This window comes from Protopterus annectens, chromosome 9.part0 (genome assembly GCF_019279795.1).
Source record: "Protopterus annectens isolate FY-2018-M chromosome 9.part0, PAN1.0, whole genome shotgun sequence".
NCBI lineage: Eukaryota > Metazoa > Chordata > Ceratodontiformes > Protopteridae > Protopterus > Protopterus annectens.
This window is the reverse complement of record NC_056743.1, coordinates 290,170,052-290,189,190: the sequence shown is the minus strand read 5'-3', so window position 1 is coordinate 290,189,190 and position 19,139 is coordinate 290,170,052. Positions and strand designations below refer to the sequence as shown.

Below are 19,139 nucleotides of genomic sequence, written 5' to 3'. Positions count from 1 at the left end.
TTCAGAACCTGTTCGCGCATGTCTGGCCAATTCTACTGGAAAAGGTTGTGAGGCATCAGAGGAACTCGTTGAGAGACAGATCCACAGAATGTGGGGAAGGACAGCAAACAAGGAGGAAATTCAGCAGTTCATAAATAAGGAACAAAATAAGTTGATCCAAACAGCTGAAAATGATATTAATTAACTTATCGATGCTGGAACTAGAACCTGATGATATTTCTGTTCATAGAAAGGGACTGAAGTTTATACCCTCCAATGCGGACAATGTTGTGGATGCAGTGACTGATTTAAAGCTATTTACAAGAGGTATAAACTTAAAATTCATATTTAATGATTCTAATGTACAAACAACTACAAATAACTATAAAAATCCAAGTACTTTTACATCTAATAATTTTCAAGCCATTGCGGCATTTGAAGCTATATGTGAGAAAGAGTTACATGAGCTCTGTCAAAGTAAGTCTAAGAACTATTATAACTTAACTCTTAATAAATATCATGCTCTAATTAAATTACATAAGAATGAAAATATAATGATTAAACAGGCAGATAAGGGTGCAGCAATTGTGTTGATGAATTTAATTGATTATAATAGGAGAATGAATGATTTTTTTGTCTGATGAGAGTACGTTCTTAAAATTGCAATTAAAAGATGTGAAAAAATGCATAGCAACAGTCAATATGGCAACATATGAACTCCAAGTGAATGGAGATATTTCTATTGAGTTATTCAATTATTTAACTGTGCCTTCACCTGTGATACCTGTATTCTATGGCTCGCCTAAGGGCTATAAACCCATGAGACCCATTATTTTAGGAAGAGGATGGGTGACACAGCCCATTTCCTTTATTTACAATCTGTTTTGGGTGGATTTATGAGTAAAATACAGAGTTATATAAAATATACTGCATATTTTCTACATAAGTTTTATAATTGGTATGAAAAACGTTATAATGATGAATTTTATATGTTAACACTTGGCATAAATTCTCTATTTACTGCCATAAAAGGGTTTTGTGCTCTGAAACTGACCTGTCTAATAGGGACATAGGAAATATTTGTTTGTTATTAAATATAGTTTTGACTAATAACTTGTTTTAATTTAACAAACAATTGTATTTACAAAAGTCTGGTGTGGCAATGGGGACCTCAATAGCTAATCGATATGCTAATTTAGTGCTTAGCACTTGGGAGATTGAGTTTATATTTAGCAATGCAACCTCACATTATGACAATATCCCTTTTTACGTTTGTTTTGTTGATGATGTGTTCCTTATTTGGCGAGGCTGTGATGATCATTTGAAACAGTTTGTAGAATATTTAAATACAACTGATTTTTTTAAAATTTAAAATGAACGGTTCTATGCAATCAATAGAGTTTCCTGATGTGAAAATTGATAAAAATGAACAGTGCTTATCTACTTCTATTTATAAGAAAAGTGTCCATGCTAATCACTATGTTCATAAAAACTGCATGCGTGCACCGCATGTTTTTAATGGAGTAGTTAAGAGTCAAATGTTAAGGGTAAGTAGGTTGAATACAAATGAAGAAAATTTTTACATCAGCTGAATGAGATGGTTCAAGATTTTAAGGAGAGAGGTTATGATCAGGGCTTATTGGAAATGAACATGCAGTATTTAATTGCACATAGATCTGAGATAGCAAAACCCTATTTTGAGAAAAGTACTAACGATAAAAGAAATCAAGATCAAATATTTAATAAACAAGAGGGTCCTAGATATGTAACAACATATAATAGGAGAATACAAGAAGTGAGAAAAATAATACCAAAGAACTGGTATATTTTAAAAGCAATGCCAGGTCTTAAGAAGATTAAAGGTAATGAACCGAGATTTGCATACAGAAATAGCAGGAGTATGAAGCAAACATTATGTTATAAAGAAATGAGGAACAATGGCAAAGCAACAAGTAAAAAAGGGGCATAGTCCCCTGTCATAATTGTGTTTGTTGCCCAATACCTTTACCCATCCAATAACCTTACAGAAATATATTTTTGATATTTTTGCAACATGCAATATTGGGAATATAGTGTACTTTGCCACCTACATAAAATGTACTGTCTTCTATGTGGGAAAATCTACGAGAAGGCTAAAGGACAGAATTATAGAACATCGTTAGGACATACATAGACAGGTTCCCACAAATGTACTGGCTAAGCAACTGTTAGATTTTGGCATAGTCCATGATTTTAAGTATAGAGTAATTGATGTGATTAGTAAGAACATAAGAGGGGGTAATATTAACAACTTAGTGGAAATGAGAGAATATGAGTTGATAATTAGGCATGCCACAGATAAACATCCAGGAATCAATGCTGCTGTAAATTTGAAATCAATATTAATAAGGAAGCAAATGCAGTATAAATTAATGTATTTTTAAACTTATTAGGTTATGAAAGGAGAAAAACATTTTTTATATATAAAAAATGTTTTAAATAATGAAATTAATATCATGTGATTTGGTTGTGGTCATGTGATTTGATTTTACTATATAAGTGTTAGTAGAATTGTTATTTCTGTTTGTTGCACTGAAGAAGGGTCAAGCCCAAAAGCTTTGCTTGTTCTTTTTATTGTTTTATTAAATTACATTCTGACATTCTTTGACTTGAGTTTTTTATTTGGTTTAATGCTTGTCTCAAGTCTGAGTTTAACGCTGTTTTTTTCTTTTTTGCTGAAGAAAGATACCCAGACAGTCTCAATAGTAGTAGGAACAATGGATCTTATAAAAAAGAATCTACAATCATATTTAGATATGTTACCAGTACATGTAACTCTATATGAATTGCAGAAGGAGTCATTACTGCACATTGCGGGTGCTTCAAAGAGCACTTTTGGCTGACATCAAAGAGTGTAACAATACTAATTTCATGAACTTTAATCGTACTTTGACTTAGGAATGGGGTCCATTCCCATCATGGTATTAGAAACTCAATAGATTTGGGGAAATTGAAAAAGGGAGCCTTGCCAGGGGCATCAAGGAAATCATAGATGCTACGAGACTAAAAATCCTGAGGTACTACCTCACAGTGACCAAAGTCTGAGTGAAAAACCTTAGAAATAGTTCTAAATAAAGATCAATTTTTGTTTCCTGTACAAGAAAAGGTCTTTGACCTGAGGTGTCTAGCTGACATTCCAGGTACACAATTTTTTGTGAAGGAGTCAAGAAAGGCTTTTGAATGGTCTCATGGAATCCCATCTTGTAAAGTTGATCTCTCACCAAACTGATAGTGATTTCTGACACTTGAAAAAAGATTCTGCAAAGATATGCAAGTCACCTAAATATGAAAAAAATGTGGATACCCTGTCGCCAGCTAGACACTTTGTGAACACTCTTGGTGCAGTGGATAGTCCAAAGTGTAAGGCAGAGAAATTATAATGTGATTCACCCACGCAAAACCTTAAAAAAAATCTGAAGTCTAGATGAATAGGGGTGTGATGATAAGCATGTTTTAGGTCTAGTGTTACCAAGAAACTTGAAAGAGGAAGAAGAGGTAGCAGGCTGTGAAGCAATAACCTTTTGAATTTGTATACCGTCACAAAACAGGTTTAGGAAAGAAAGATCCCTATCTGGTCTCAAAGCATTTTCTTTCTTTGGCACTATGAACATCCTTGAATAAAAGCCTTTCCATGCCTGAGAAAGAGGAACTGTTTTTATGATTCCTTGCTATAGCATATGGTGAGGAACAGGTGGAAACAAAGGAGTCTGATCTGGAGGCTGAGGAATAACACTCTGGAAAGGAGAAATTTAATCCCACTACTGATGAATGATTCCCAGAAAGTACAGTTGTGTAAAATCTTAAAATAACAGCAGATGTCCTTGCCTTCACTGCTGCAGTATTCAAAACATATAGGGGTTCCCATGCTGCAGAAGCCCGATGTCTGGCCAGTCTACTAAAGACTCCTGTTATTTTAAAGGTACACAAAATGTCACCAAATGCTCCCTGCATAACATAGGGCATAATGGTGGCATTCAGCCCCAGCAAAAATAGAACTGATTTCCCCAGGAGGAACACCAGTCCAAGTAACCCAAGAAGTAAAGTGCACATCCAGGAAAGGAAAAAACTAGGGGGATGGAAGGAGGGAATGAATACTGCAGCAGTGAAGGCAGGGACATGTACCATTATGGTAAGATTTTACATAACTGTACTATGTCCTTACATTCACTGCTGCAGTATTCAAAACATATGGCAGAGTGCTAAAGCACAAGAGGAAACCTTGGAGGAGGAAGGGGCAGGAGAGCCTCCCAAAAAGCCATGAAGAACTGAACTAGCAAAACCAGCACTAGCTCTACAGATACCATCTAACTTGTAGTGCTTGGTAAATGTATGCACAGAAGTCCAGGTAGCTGCTTCAAGAATAGAATTAGTATTTAAACCTTTGAAAAAAAAAACATCAGAAGAAGCCACAGCTCTAGTTGAATGAGCCTTAATTGAAAAAGGAAGGCTCTTGCCATGACATGAGTAACAAAATGAAATAGCCTTAGAAATCCAAGAAGAAATAGTTTGCTTGGATACAACAAGTCCCAAAGATCTAGGATGAAAAGAAACAAATAACTGATTAGATTTTCTAATAGCCTTAGTCATATCCAAATAAACCCTAAGCTGCCTATGTACATCCAAAGTGTGCAGCACCCTCTCACTGTCAGATTGTACAGAGGGGGAAAAAGTAGGCAGATTAATCGACTAATTAAGTGATAGCTTATTAAGCACCTTTGGCATAAAAGAAGGGTTACTGGGCAAGGACACTGTCCTCATGAAAAATCAAAACAGAAGGACAAGCCACAAGGGCCCGCAACTCAGACATCCATCTGGAAGAAGTAAGTGCTAACAAAAGAACAGTCTTCCAGGAACAATGTTGCAAGGAAGCTGAAGCAGTGGGCTCAAAAGGAGACTGAGTGAACCTCTCCAAAACAAAATTAAGATCTCAGGGAGGAGGAACAGGTTTCCTGGAAGGTTTAATATTAAGAACACCTTTAAGAAACTGTTTCACCTCAAATCTAACAGCTAAAGGAAGAGAAAAAGGCAGACAAGCAGTGATAGGTGATAGGTCAGCCTTAACAGAAGAATAGACCAAACCAGCATTGAGCAACTCACACAAATAAGAGAGAACCAAAGTAGCATCCACACTAAGTTGGTCCAGTTTGAGAAAAACACCAAAAAGAAAACTTCTTCCATTTGGATAAGTAGGATTTCCTACTTGTAGGCTTCCTGGCCTCCTGCAGGACTTGCAGCACATCCTCAGAGAAAAAGGCATCTATGAGGAATCAAAACCCTATCACCCACAGTGTCAGCTGAAGAGTGGACAGGTGGGGATGGATGAGAGACCCTTGTCTTGTGTGAGTAGGTCCACTCTGTGAGGTAACTTGTGATGACTGCCCTTGGCTAAAGGCAGAAAAAGAGGGAACTGGTGCTGTTTCTGCCAAAAGGGAGTCACCAACAAGATTTTGGGACCATCCTGTTGAATTTTGAACAGGACTTTTGCAATGAGGGGAAGGGGAGGGAAAGCATAAAGAAACATCCCCTTCCAAGAAAAAAGACAGGTTATCCACCTTCCAAACCTGAGGACTTAAGACTCGAGCAGAACACTGAGGAAGTTGTCTATTCCTACAGGAGGCAAAAAGATCTATTTGAGGAGTACCCCACTGGTGGACAATGTCCAGAAACACATCCCTGTAAAGCATCCATTCATGAGATTGTTTTAAGGATCTGCTCAGAATGACTGCCACAATGTTTTGACCTGAGGGAATGTAGACTGCTTGAAGTGTCACTTGGACCATGCTAGGGGTGCAAACTGGCAAAGAAAATAAGATCTTGTACCCCCTTGTTTGTTTATATACCGCATCACTGTGGCATTCTCTGTAAACACCTTCAGAGGTCCTGGGGAGAAAAAAGGATGAAAAGCCTGAAGCACCAGAAGAAGAGCTCTCATCTCTTTAACAGTGATGTGCTGTTTCTGTTGTAGAGACGACCACATCCCCTGAACCTTTAGAGAGGCAAAAGCTGCTCCCCATCCCACATCTGAAGCATCTATGCACAGCTCCTAAGAGGGAAGATGGGGATGAAAAGAAAGCCCTAGATTTAGAGACAACTGCTGGATCCACCAGTAAAGTTCCTTCTTGAGACAAGGTAGAAGAAGAACTACCAATTCTAGGGGATGCGCATGTTAAAGCTAAACTGACTTCAGAAACCACTGAAACTTTCTCATATAGAGTTTGGCCAGAGGAACATAGATCTTAGGTGGATGCTATGAAGCCCAGAGCTCTCAGAAATTCCCTGGCTGTCACAGAGGCCATAGGAAGAAAAGTTTGAAGGAAGGAAATGAGTGTTAAGGCCTTGGGAGGAAGCATGGATGCCAATATAGGCACAGTCTGTATCCTGCACCCCAGAAAAAACATGGTCTTCAGAAGGAGTCAGAAAAGACTCTGTGAAGTTTATTGTGAACTCCAGGCTTTGGAGAAGAGAAATGGCAAAGTAAAGAATATGCTAGAGGATCTCTGGAGAGGATGCCTAAAATAGAAGGTTGTCCAAATAAGGAAATACTTGGATCCCCTGAATCCTGCAAAAAGCAATCACAGGAGCGAGGTATTTGGTGAATACCCAAGGAGCAGTAGAAAGGCCAAAGGGCAAAGGAGAGAACTGAAAATGCCAGTAAGTAACAGATAAATGTAAATACTTCCTGAAAAGAGAATGAATCCAGATATGGAGATAAGCATCCATGAGATCCAAAGACAGCATATAAGCCTGAGGAACCAAAAGTGAGAACAAAGTCTTAAGGGAGAACATGCAAAAGGAGGGCACAGAAACAAAACAGAAGCTGCCTGAGGAGGTTTTAGTGCCATTAAAGCACTAAACAAGCCCTGCGTGAAGGCCTGTCATTCACTTTGTGGATACATAGGAACAGGAAGTAATATGTTTAGTCTTTTGCATTTTTTTCAATGGGATGTCCGCCTTATAACATTTGGAAGGCTCTGACCCAGGATAGCATTTAATAACGGTAGTAGGGACTTCTTCTCTGACTTATATTTGAGGAACACCCCTAGGCCCCTCAGAGATAATCAGCCGCGGCTCCCCCTGACCGTCTAAAACAGACATCTGCAATACCTCCTCGGACATGCTTAAACTCAGATTCCTGCTAGCCTCCAAACCGAGCATGGCAGAGGAATCCAACGATAAATGTATACTACTAAAAAAAGCAAAACAAGAAAACTATACCACCAAGACAACGAACAGTCCAACCTTTTATTACTTAGCGCCTCGGCTATACATTGCAGTGGGTGTGACTTGTAAAGTTTAGGTGTGTATATAATCTTGATATTTTTTATGTTATTTTACTCTATGAAGGCTGTATAGCCGAGGTGCTAAGTAATAAAAGGTTGGACTGTTCATTGTCTTGGTGGTATAGAATCCAAAGATAAAGCCTGGCAAAATTCTGGCCATTCAATCACGTCAGGAGAGATATCCAGTGGAGGCTGAACAGCAGAAGATTCCAGCCTTCTGGCCTTCTTTTTCACAGACAGCTGTCACATAGAATGGGAAGTTCCCTCCATTGTCTCTTTTTCAAGAAGGTTAAGGTACTGGTTTTCAAGCTAAAGTGCCAAAGAACAGAGTCTACTATGAAGGGTTTTAGGTACAAAGGCCTGACAGATGGAGCAGGACATATGGTCATGTGAGGCGCCAAGGCAAAACAGACAGGCTTTGGTATACTGGCCAGACATCAGGCTGCCCTTGTCAGGGGATCCCTAATGCAATGAACACTGCAACAGTGAAAAAGGACATCAATGTTTATAGCACTGGTCTATATACATAGAGTATAATGCTTACTTGGGTATAGCAGACACTAAATAATACTTAATGTAGCAGTATGCTTTTATTAGACACTCAATGCCAATCTTTCCTCGTATATTTTTTGGTCTGAGGGGTATGAATTTTAGGTATGCGCCATCATATATAAATTTGTGACAGTGGTGTGGATGTGACATTGTTGCCCCTGTCAATCAGAAATGATAAGTTTGCAGTGTGGATATTTGTTCTGAACTGAACTTTGTAAAGTTTGAAACTCTGTAAAATAGTTTTGCATCGGAAACTGTCTAAAATCTTGTATCTACCCACAAATATAAAGAAATACACTTTGCCTGGTAGCTATTTTATTTTTAGAGTAGTCCAGAAGCAGGAAAGTGTTGTTTTTTCAGATGACTAATGCATACAAAGTAAAGGAATCCAGCCTCCCACAATGACTAGGGCTAACATGACAAAGTACAGTTGTGTACACTTACCATAACTGTAGATGTTCAAGTGTATTCACTGTTGCAGTCCTTACAAAATGGGTTATCTGACTCCCGGTAGTCCACAGTCAGCCAGAATACCAAAGTCCTTGGTATATGACATCGGTTGCCTTCGGTTTAGGCCTGACATCAGAACGTCGGGTACAAAAGAAGGCAGCCGATGCCATTTACTCAGTTTTTCTTGCCTTAACTGTTAGGATCCCCTGAGAAAAAGGTTAGACCAGGAAAAGAAAATCCAGTCTGTGCCCTAGGAAAAAAGGGGGGATGGAAGGGAGGGAAACCAGGACTGCAACAGTGAATACACTCAAACATCTACATTTATGGCAAATGTACACAACCGCACTATGTTCATCGTGTTTCACTGTTGCAGTCTTTACAAAATGGGTTGATTCCCAAACCCCAGGAAAAAAACAAAAGGGAGGAGGAACATCCACTGTTCAAGGGTTGGTAAGGATGCCCTGCAACACTGCAGTGGCAAAGCCAGCCCTGTACTTAGAAAACAAGGGTAAATTGTAATGTTTAGTGAAAGTGCAGACAGAAGTCCATGTAGCTGCTTCCAGTATTTCCCTGGTAGGTACACCTCTTAAAAAAGTTGCTGAGGCACAGGATCCCCTAGTAGAATGGGTCCTAGTACTCTGAGGAGGAACCTTGCCATGCTGTAAGTAACAAAAGTGAATACAATGAGCAATACACTTAGAAATGGTCCGTTTAGAAATACGTTTGCCCTGAGCTCCAGGAGCAAAACTGACCAACAATTGATCCGACCTTCGAAAAGATTTAGTCCTGTCCAGGTAAAATCTAAGCTGTCTATGCACATCCAGGGAATGCAGTAACCTTTCCCCTTTATTCAGAGGATTAGGAAAAAAGGTAGGCAGGTGGATAGACTGGTTAAGAGTCAAGTTAGTAACCACCTTAGGCATAAAGGAGGGATTAGTTCAAAGAGAAACCCGATCCACATGGAAGATGATAAAAGGCTCTACTGCCATTAAGGCCTGCAGCTCAGAAGCTGAAGTAATAGCTAAAAGAAAGGCAGTTTTCCAGGAGGGAAACTTCAGGTCTGCTGAGGCAGCTGGTTCAAAAGGAGGCAGAGTAAGTTTCTCAAGTACAAAACTGAGATCCCAAGCAGGAGTATGTGCCCTTCTGGGAGGCTTTAAATTGCTAGCTCCCCTGAGGAACTGTTTCATCAAGGGATGAGAGAAAATGTGATGCTCAAAGGAACAATGAGCAGAAATAGCTGAAGCGTGGATTTTGATAAAAGAAAAGGAAAGTCCACCATTAAGCAAGCATGCCAGATAGTCAAGAATAAGAGGAAGAGTAGGCTGAGAAGGGTCTTCCCCTCTAGTCTGCATCCAAATGGAGAATCTTTTCCACTTATCTGCGTAAGATTTCCTAGTGCTAGGCATCCTGGCTTCATGAAGGACCTCCACCACTTGTTGGGAAAGGTTTAAATTATGAGCCAAGCTGCCAAATGCAGAGTCTGAAGATGAAGATGCAGAATTTTTCCCCCCTCCTGAACCAAGAGATCTGGTATCAGGAGAAAATGCCAAGGCTGAGACTGGGAGAGACTGTGAAGTAGTGGATACCAATGTTGCCTGGGCCAGTCTGGAGCTATGATGATGGCCCTTGGTTTTTCTTCACTTATCATTAACAGTACTCTGGGAAGAAGAGGCAGAGGCGGGAATGCCTAGATTGAGAGCTGTGTCCAGGGGAAGGACAGAGCATCCACCTTCCAAGCTTTATTGTGATGATCCCTGGTGCAAAAGGTTGGAAGAACGTGGTTGGTTGGAGATGAGAAGAGATCCACCTGGGGAGTGCACCAATGCTGAATGATGTAATAGAAGATGGTCTTGTTTTGTTTCCACTCGTGAGGATCCAGGACCTGCCTGCTCAACTGATCTGCCAAGGTGTTGAGCCTTCTTGGAAGAAACTGAGCTGTCAGATGAATGCCCATGGAAGCTGCTATGGACCATAGAATCATGCTTTATCTGCACAGGGGGTAAGAGTGCGTCCCTCCATGCTTGTTGATGTACCACATGATTGTGGTGTTGGCTGTCCTGACCAGAAGAGTACCAGGGGAGAGAGAAGATGTTTGAAAGCCATTAAGGCCTGCTGGACTGCCACCAATTCCTTCAGATTTATGTGCAAATTACCTTGTTGAGAGTTTCATGTCCCCTGAATGTATCTGCCCTCATGATGTGCTCCCCAAGCATTGTCCAAGGCATCTGTGGTGAGAGTCTGGCTGGCAGGAGGTGAACAGAAAGGAAGGCCTTTGTTCTGTTCACAGGCTGTCACCCACCAAAGGAACTCTGTCTGCAGGCAGGGAATCAGAGGAAGTATCAAGTCTAAATTCTGAGTGTGCTGACACCAAAGGTTTTTGAGGTACCACTGTATTTTCATCATATGCAGTCTGGCATATGGAATCATCAGAATACATGAAGCCATGAATCCCAGGGCTTGCAGAAATTGCCTTGCAGAGAGCTGGGTCATGTCTGCCACATTTCTGTAGTAATTTGAAAGAGCCATTTGTTTCTCTTGAGGGAGGAATGTCATCTGGACAGCTGTGTTCAGGCTCCCTCCCAGGAATACAATCTCCCAGGTGGGTACTAATTTTGACTTCTTTTCTTTGATGGTGTAGGCCAAAGAGGTGAGAAGGTTCTTTACAAAGTCCAAATCCTTTAGATGTTGCTCTGGAGAGTTCACCGGAATAAGACAATCATCCAAGTATGGGTAAATTTGAATGTTTCTTTGCCTGCAAAAAGCAATGACTGGAGCCAGGCATTTGGTAAAAACTCTGGGAGCAGTAGATAAGCCAAAGGGCAGTGCAGAGAATTGGAAGTGCCTGTTCCCCATCCTGAAGCGAAGGAACTGCCTGCAGCTTTCCCTTATTGGGATGTGCAGATAAGCTTCTTTGAGATCCAAAGTCACCAGCCAGGAATCCTTGGCCAGCATTGGAGCAACTGCTGAAGAGTGAGCATTTTGAATTTGGGAATAACCAGAAAAGTGTTAAGAATGGACAAATCCATAATAGGGTGCTAGGTGCCCCCTTTTTTGGGAACCAGGAAAAACCTTGAGTAGAAACCCTGGCCTATCTGTAGTGCAGGAACTGGCTCTATTGCTCCCAGGTTTAGTAAAGAAGTAACTTGTTTTTCTGCTTCTGCCCTTTGATTTGAGGGGATATCTGGATATCCTTGGTGGACAGGGAAGGTGTGAAAGGCGAACTTTTAGCCTTGGGATACTATTTCAAGCACCCATTTGTCATCTGTGGTGGTGAATCAGACATTTGCAAACATGGCTAACCTTCCCCCCCAAAGGAAACCCTGGGCCTGCAGAGGCAGGCAGGGGAAGGCTGGAGTCATTGGGAATGCTTGCTTTGGGAAGTTTGCTTAGAAGTCCCCGATTTAGAAGAGGAAGCCTGCCAGTGCTTAGCCTTTCGAGGGGGTGGAAGTCTGCCCCCTAGAAGACCTGTAACCCCTAGACCTAGTGCGACTCTGTTTACTAGGGTCAGGAAAAGTCCAATTCTTAGAAGGGTAATGTCTACTAAAACAAGGAGGCTGAACTTGCAGAAACTCCTTAACAGTTTACATAGATTTGGCCTTATCCTCCAACTTTTTCAACACCTCTTCTGCTTTGCTACCAAAAAGATTGTCCTTGTGCAAAGGCACATCCAGTAATTTAGACTTGACAGGTTCAGAATGGGGATGTTCCCTGAGCCAAAAATGTCTTCTAATGTCAGAACCAGTGGCTGCTGCCCTGCAAGAAGCCTCCAAAGTGTCGAAACCACAATGTAGAGAATGTTTAGTGACAAGAGTGGTAGAATTCAATAAATCATGCATGTCCTTACTCTCCATCAGGGAAGGAACACTAGCAATTCTAGCCTTAATAGCCTCCAAAGTATGCTGCTGATACTTAAGCATATGAAAAAGGCAATTAACAGACCTAACAGCCAAGTTGAAAGACATATAAACCTTTTTACTCCATCTATCCAAGGCCCTATATTCCCTGTCAGAAGGAACAGGATTTTTAGCAACAGTGGCTTTAACACCCTTAGGGCCCTGAGAAATAATCTCTGGATCAGCAGTAGGATTCTTGTAAAGGAACTGATGGGAATCAGGAACTCTATAATACCTTTCAGGCTTTCTGGGAACAGGGGGAACCGAATTAGGAGTCAAAGAATTCTCCATGAAAACATCATCAACAACTTCCAAAACTGGAGAGATAGCCAAAGGCTTATGCTGTGGCAAATCCAAGAATGCCATAATCTGTTTCTTAGGCTGAGGAAAGTCCTGACTTTCCCATTTGAAATGCTCCCTAAGAGTATTCAGGGTATCTCCAAAAGAAAAATATTCTGGAGGGGAGGCAGACGGGATGAAGTCTTCTGCATCAGAATCCTCAAAACCAGAAAAAAGTGGAGAGTTTCCCTCTTCATTAGCAGAGTTGCTGGAAATCTCAGAGTTTGAGGCAGAGAAAGCTTCTGGGGACAATTCCCTAATCCTTTTAGAAGGAGGTGGCTGAGAGCCCTTGATAAGGGTCAAGAGATCACTAGCCATTTAACCATCTGAGCCTGAGGCATGTGAGGGGAGGCCGACACCTGGTTAGGAGTAGATTTTCGGCAGGATGGCCTGCTAGAAAGCCAGGGGAACTCAGGAGGCCTAGCCACCACAGAAGTCTGAATCAAGGTCATCGGTCTGGATCTGGTCTCCGGGTGGAGAAAAGAGACCTCAGAAGCTGACGCCTGTTTAGCGGCTCTGGATCCATCAGAGGTGGCGAGTGGCAGAGGGTCAGAAGACGAAGTAGAAACATGCGGTGTGGAGGACTCAGAAAAGGTCTCTGCAGACACCTGCTGCTGAACATCTGTGGACTGCAGGGGCAAAGAAGGCACCTAACTGACTACCGCTGAGCTGACAACCAACTTAACAGGGACGTCGTCGGCTAATTTGACACGAAGCCTGTTGCGGTCCTTATCCTTGTGCTTCTTAGGAACATCTGAAGTCGGGAGACCAGAAGATGCCATACCAACGAACTTAGGCCAAACTCTGAAATGCTTGAACAAGATCCTAGCTCTACGGTGTATGGTACTCGGGTTGAAAGAATCACAGAGAACACAATTAGGGATGTCGTGCTCAAGGCCCAAACAAGTAATACAATAGGAGTAAAAGTCATGGTGCGGAATCTGTTTTCCACAGGCGAGACAGTTATTAACTTTCTCTGACATTCGATAAAGCAAGAAAAGACGGTCCCCAATGGGGTACTTATCTGAGGATGTCTTCAACTAAGCAGTCGGAATACAAAAAGAAGGTACTCGGCCGACCGGCACTTGTGGAAAATGTGTCTGCTTCGGGCTCCGTGGCAAGAAAGACTGAGGAAATGGCGTTGGCTGCCTTCTTTTGTACCTGATGTCTTGATGTCAGGCCTAAACTGAAGGCAGCCAATGTCATATACCAAGGACTTTGGTATTCTGGCTGAATGTGGGCTACCAGGAGCCGGATAACTCATTTTGTAAGGACTGCAACAGTGAAATACGATGAACATCTGCATTTAGTGCAGCTAAGATTCAGGCCACTGAACCTGGAGACAACCTCTTAGTGACTGTGAGTGCAGATAATGCAACAGAATAACATAGTCCATCTCTACATAACCTCAAAATGTGGCCTCAGCTGGAGTTGGACATGAGATGTCCTGAATCAGCTTAGGAAATTAAACATAATTGGGTACATGGGAGTGAAAGCAATTAGCAGAGAAGGAATGGAATCATCAGTATGAACTGGTCATGGTACAGAAAGGAGTGAACTGGGGTAAAAGTGCAAGTAGATGCTTTATCCCATAGTTTGAGGGTTGTACCAAGCCAGATCTCTTCAAAGTGAGATAATCCAGTAGTATTCATACAAATAATGAAATTCAAAAAACAAGAACAGTCCAGGTATAAGTATGAGTGCCATGGAACTTCTTCAGATTAAAAACACAGAGAAGACTTGTTTAAAACCTCATAGCGTCCAAACACAATTAGTTTTAACACCACTCAGAAATTCATTACTTAAAGTTACAAATACTTGAATTACAATCTATATATTTCACTACCAAATATCATCTTGTAAGAATTTTAAAAAATTTAAAATGTTAGCTAAATGAAATGTATATAGGATATTCCTTATAATACATTCCTTGTAATAAATTAAAATAAAGTAAAATAAAGTAAATTAATATATGGTGTCCCTCAACACCTAAGTGCATTCAATATACCAACTAAGTAGTCATTCCTTATATAAAGTCATTCCTAATACAAAGTTTTTTTTTTAATTGTAATTCATATTTGGTCTGCCTTAAAGTTTAATATACTAATTAAAGAATTTAGTAGTATACGTTAATCATGGACTTCAAACAAAGGAAAAACTGCATGCAGTTGTAGGGAAGAAATGTTTAGGAATAGAGTAACTTCTTTAAAAACTTTAGCCCTACCTATATGAAAGCATATTTACAGAAGTTACAGATGACAAACTAAGAAGTAGTTACACAGAGCTAGCAGCCAACACAGTAAGCTTTCTGACAAAGACTGAAGCTGAAACGGCTTAGTTATATTCTACTGGCCCACCGGATGCGCAGTAGCAAGCACCGCCCAACACCCAGCAACAGGTTGATGTCACACTTCAGTCATGAATAAACAATGTCATGTGTTTCTCAGCCACATGAATATTCATCCAGATAAGGAATCACATACCGCAGACATGTTTATTCTCTGAACAAACACCGGTCAAGTGAAGTATTGCAAATAATGTTTTATGTAATTAAACTGGTTCAGTAATTGCCAGCTGCAAGCAGTAGAAAAATGACAAAGTATGCCATTCCCTGGATTGCCTGGGTATTTTGGATGTAAACTGCTGTAATAAGTTTAATTGACTTTGCCTTTAATGAAATACCGTAAGAAACTATTTATAGTAGACACACGTGTAGCATTAATGATGATGAGTGTGTTTCTAAACTGTATGACATTTTTAACAGTTATATCTATAAAAATAACATCTGTAAATATCAAACAATATTTTTAGAGTTTAAAATTGTAATGTGACACAGCTACTGAGTTTGCTACATCAGGGATAACAAAGCTTAGCTAACCAAACAGCCCAACATTGTCAGCCATGGTGGTTACTGTTGGCTGAAGAGGCTGAAAGACCAAGGTAAAAGAATGCCAGTTTTGAGATGGTGCCCTTTTAGGGGAAAAAGCTGTTTAACTAATGCAAAGAAAGTCATAATGTTATTCTTATTTTAAAATGCATTTTTTGTATAAATTACAGTATAATTTTTAATATAATGAAATATAAGTTACACCGGAGTGATGCATACAGCTGAAACAATCATTTTTTGTAGCCATATAATATATACATACTTGAATTTGTCATGAACTCATGTTACCAGTGCCAGGATTTTTGATTCCCGCTGCTTCAGTGAGATGGCTGGTGTTGTTTCCTATTGCATTTGTTTTGTTCGGAGAACAAACTGAGGAGAGCGTACTTTATGTATAACTTGCTATTGAAGAGAATCCAGTTCTTCATTTAAAAAAACATTAGCTTTCAATAATTCAGTAAAGAACTTAGTTTCATAAACACTTGCACACACATGGTAGTCTGGTGTTCCTGTTGTTGTTTTTGTAAACCAAACCACATACATGTCAGCCGAAAGGTGTCAGAAATGTTTTGTTTGTGACAGAGGATCAGTAAACAGTGCCGATTTTAATAAGCTACATGCTCAAGACATGCAATGTACTTTTGAAAGTGTAGTTGAATAGGGTTATCACCTTTTCAAATGCCAAAACTGGGTCATTTTTATGGTAACTTATTTTGCAGGAGTTTTGTGGTGACCTATTTTGCAGGAGAAACAATATCCATCATCAGTGCTAAGGACTGGAATTCATGTTTTGCCATACTAAAAACTCATTATTGTAGAATATGAGTTGTTTTTTGTTGCTTCACATAATATTAGGGCACTTTGGGTACAAAATAACTTTTTATATAACTGTTGGAGGAACTCACATGAGCTAATCAGCAATCAATGTATGCATCATGTCACTCACAAATCTGCATGTCATGCCAGTCATTCATCATTTGCATACCACATCACACTCATTAGGCTTGCCAATCACTCTGGCCACGCCTACTCTGGTGGGCCAGTAGGGTATAACAAAGCCACGGAAACTGCAGCCCTATGACATGACAGTCTGACACTGGATTGGTATCACTAAGAAATGCAGATATTTTATTAACTAGGGGCTACTAACCTTTGTTTCTTAGTGTCACAGCAAAATGATTCTGAGATCTAATTAGAGGAGAAATGAATGAAGAAGCTGTATTAAACTAAAACAATATATTTTTGTCTAATAAAAACTGCGGTTGCTGTAAATCTTCTGGGCTATAGGAAAATATGTATTCTAACTTTTGAAAGTGAAAGCAATTTGTTCCTCATCTGTGCACACATTTACAGTGCTTAAATGCATTATGCTATTTAGACACTAGCCTGCTAGACTCTTTCCCTCTAAAGCGAAAAGAATTCTGAAAATAGAAAAAGCATCATGTCCTTTTAAATTCTAACATGAAGAACAGTCTTGGGCTCTTTTAAGTAGGTTGCTATTTACAGTCATACACAGCTTTCATCCTAGAGTATGCATGGTGGATTTACATTCACATAACAGAGTTCAAAGCGGATTCTATATTACTTGTGGCATTGTGCACGTATTGTCTGGCCTTCTAAGTGCGAGGCAGCCAGAATTCAGTATAATCGTTTAGCTACTAGCAGTATACATCCAGATCAGCTGTTTTTTTTAGAATTTTCGTTATTCCATCTTATAGGTTCATAAGTAAGTGCTAAGCTAACTGTTTTTGTGGGCCATTTTAAGCCTAATCAATTTCCCTTTTGGCGCTTAAATTAACCTATACCATTTGGTCAAGGACACCTCTCAACAAAGCAGTCAGAGATCCCATTCAGTGTTAGACTGGCTTGACAGATCCCATGGTCGATAATTACATATTACCCATAGTGAAAACAACGGGGATAATACCACAGATAATTTGAAGGGACTCATGCAAGGTATAAAAAACATTTAATAGTACAGGAAGCAGTTTGGATTAGTTTTCAGTTTCCCTTCCATAGATCCAAGTTGCGCTTGAATATGGCCAGAAAATATTTTTATTTTACATAGATGGGGGTCTATTCCAGAACAGTAGCATCCTCTGTAAGATATACCTGTCCCTCCAATCCATTCTGCTGATGATGCAGAAGAGGTTTAAAATCCCTAGACCAAGTATATATAAAGTTGTTTGACTTGTTAATATGCAGTAAATCTATCAGTATTGGGATTATAATCATATACACATTTATGTTGCATTTTCTCTGTGCAAATTTAATGCTGCCTTTATATTTGATTTTAACCGAGTTCGGATCTTAATTTTACTTCCTTCAAATAAAGAATATCATTACTCAGCTTTTAACTAATGTGGTTGCTGATTTATGTATTACTGGCTTAAGGGTATGTATAACTGAGGTATGTACTAAACTGTTGTCTTTTACTTTCAAAAACTTTATTGCTCAAGCTATTGGTATCATACAACATTTTAAAGATTTTTATATTTTAAGGGTAAAAGGTAGCTATGTTTTAATATGCTAGAATGGTTTAGCTGGTGGAAGCATTACTATAAAGATGAGTAAAGGGCGCTAGTACAGGATAAATATAATTTTCTTGTCCTGGAACATAGTGTGTGTGTGTGTGTGTGTGTGTGTGTGTGTGTGTGTGTGTGTGTGTGTGTGTGTGTGTGTGTGTGTGTGTGTGTGTGTGTGTGTGTGTCTATGTGTTCGTGCGTGTCATGTGTAGTGTTACAGTTGGTAAGATTGCATTGGAAGGCACTGGGTTTGATGTGGGTGTAATACTAGGTAGACTGTTTATTAGTTGTGGCAGGGTTTGGCTATTGCTTGAGACAGTAGTTTGCTTGTACTGTATATATATATATATATATATATATATATATATATATATATATATATATATAAAACTGACTGCCCAGCATATATTATATGATGGCAGTGGTGCAGATCTAATGCCCATACCAGCAAAGTAAAATGAGGACAGTTGTGTAGATCATGACATCATAGCCCCTGTCCACCGTGTGCATGCAGGCAACACACACACACACACACACACACACACACACACACACACACACGCAAAACTGCAATGTCATGGCTACACCTGGAGCACATATAGAGGGGGGTTATATTACAAATGCACTTACTTTTAAGATAAGGTATGTGTGTGAGGGAAATGTGTAAGAGTATTCTCAAAGCATGTACAGGATGCTTCATGAAACTAGTGTGGTATTATCTGCATCCAGAGAATAAAATGATAAATGCTGAATGACAGTGTTAGAAAGAGCCCCCAGAAAGAAACCCTGTTAACCTGACAGCAAGTCTTGAAGTTACAGTGGAGAAACTTTTACGCAAGGTTTGAAAACATAGTTTCCTGTTGAAGAAAGAGAATTGCCCACATAATTCCTTGTGAATGATGAGTGAGTGAAGGTCGACATTTAGTCAGTTCATAAGTGTAATTCTATAAGATGCTTCTATTTATTTTTTCCAGAAGAGATGTATAGATACATTATGTATGAAATGGTGTCTTGAAAATATATTTATTACATCCATTCCTTTAAAAAGCATGCAAAATTCATACAATGTTAAAATGACAAAATTTAAGAATGTATTTTCATTGAAAGCACAAAAGATCAAAACATAAAAGTTTAATAAATATTTACTGTTTTTTTCAAACATGATTTAAGTTTAGTTAGTAAATGCTCGGTTGAA

At 39.6% G+C, this 19,139-nt stretch overlaps 1 protein-coding gene across 2 annotated transcripts in view; it reads right to left on the bottom strand.

Annotated features, from left to right (window-relative positions):
• The window catches only part of OTOG (otogelin), a 2,079,396-nt gene that overhangs the window by 907,732 nt on the left and 1,152,525 nt on the right, over positions 1-19,139 (bottom strand). The window lies entirely within an intron of this gene.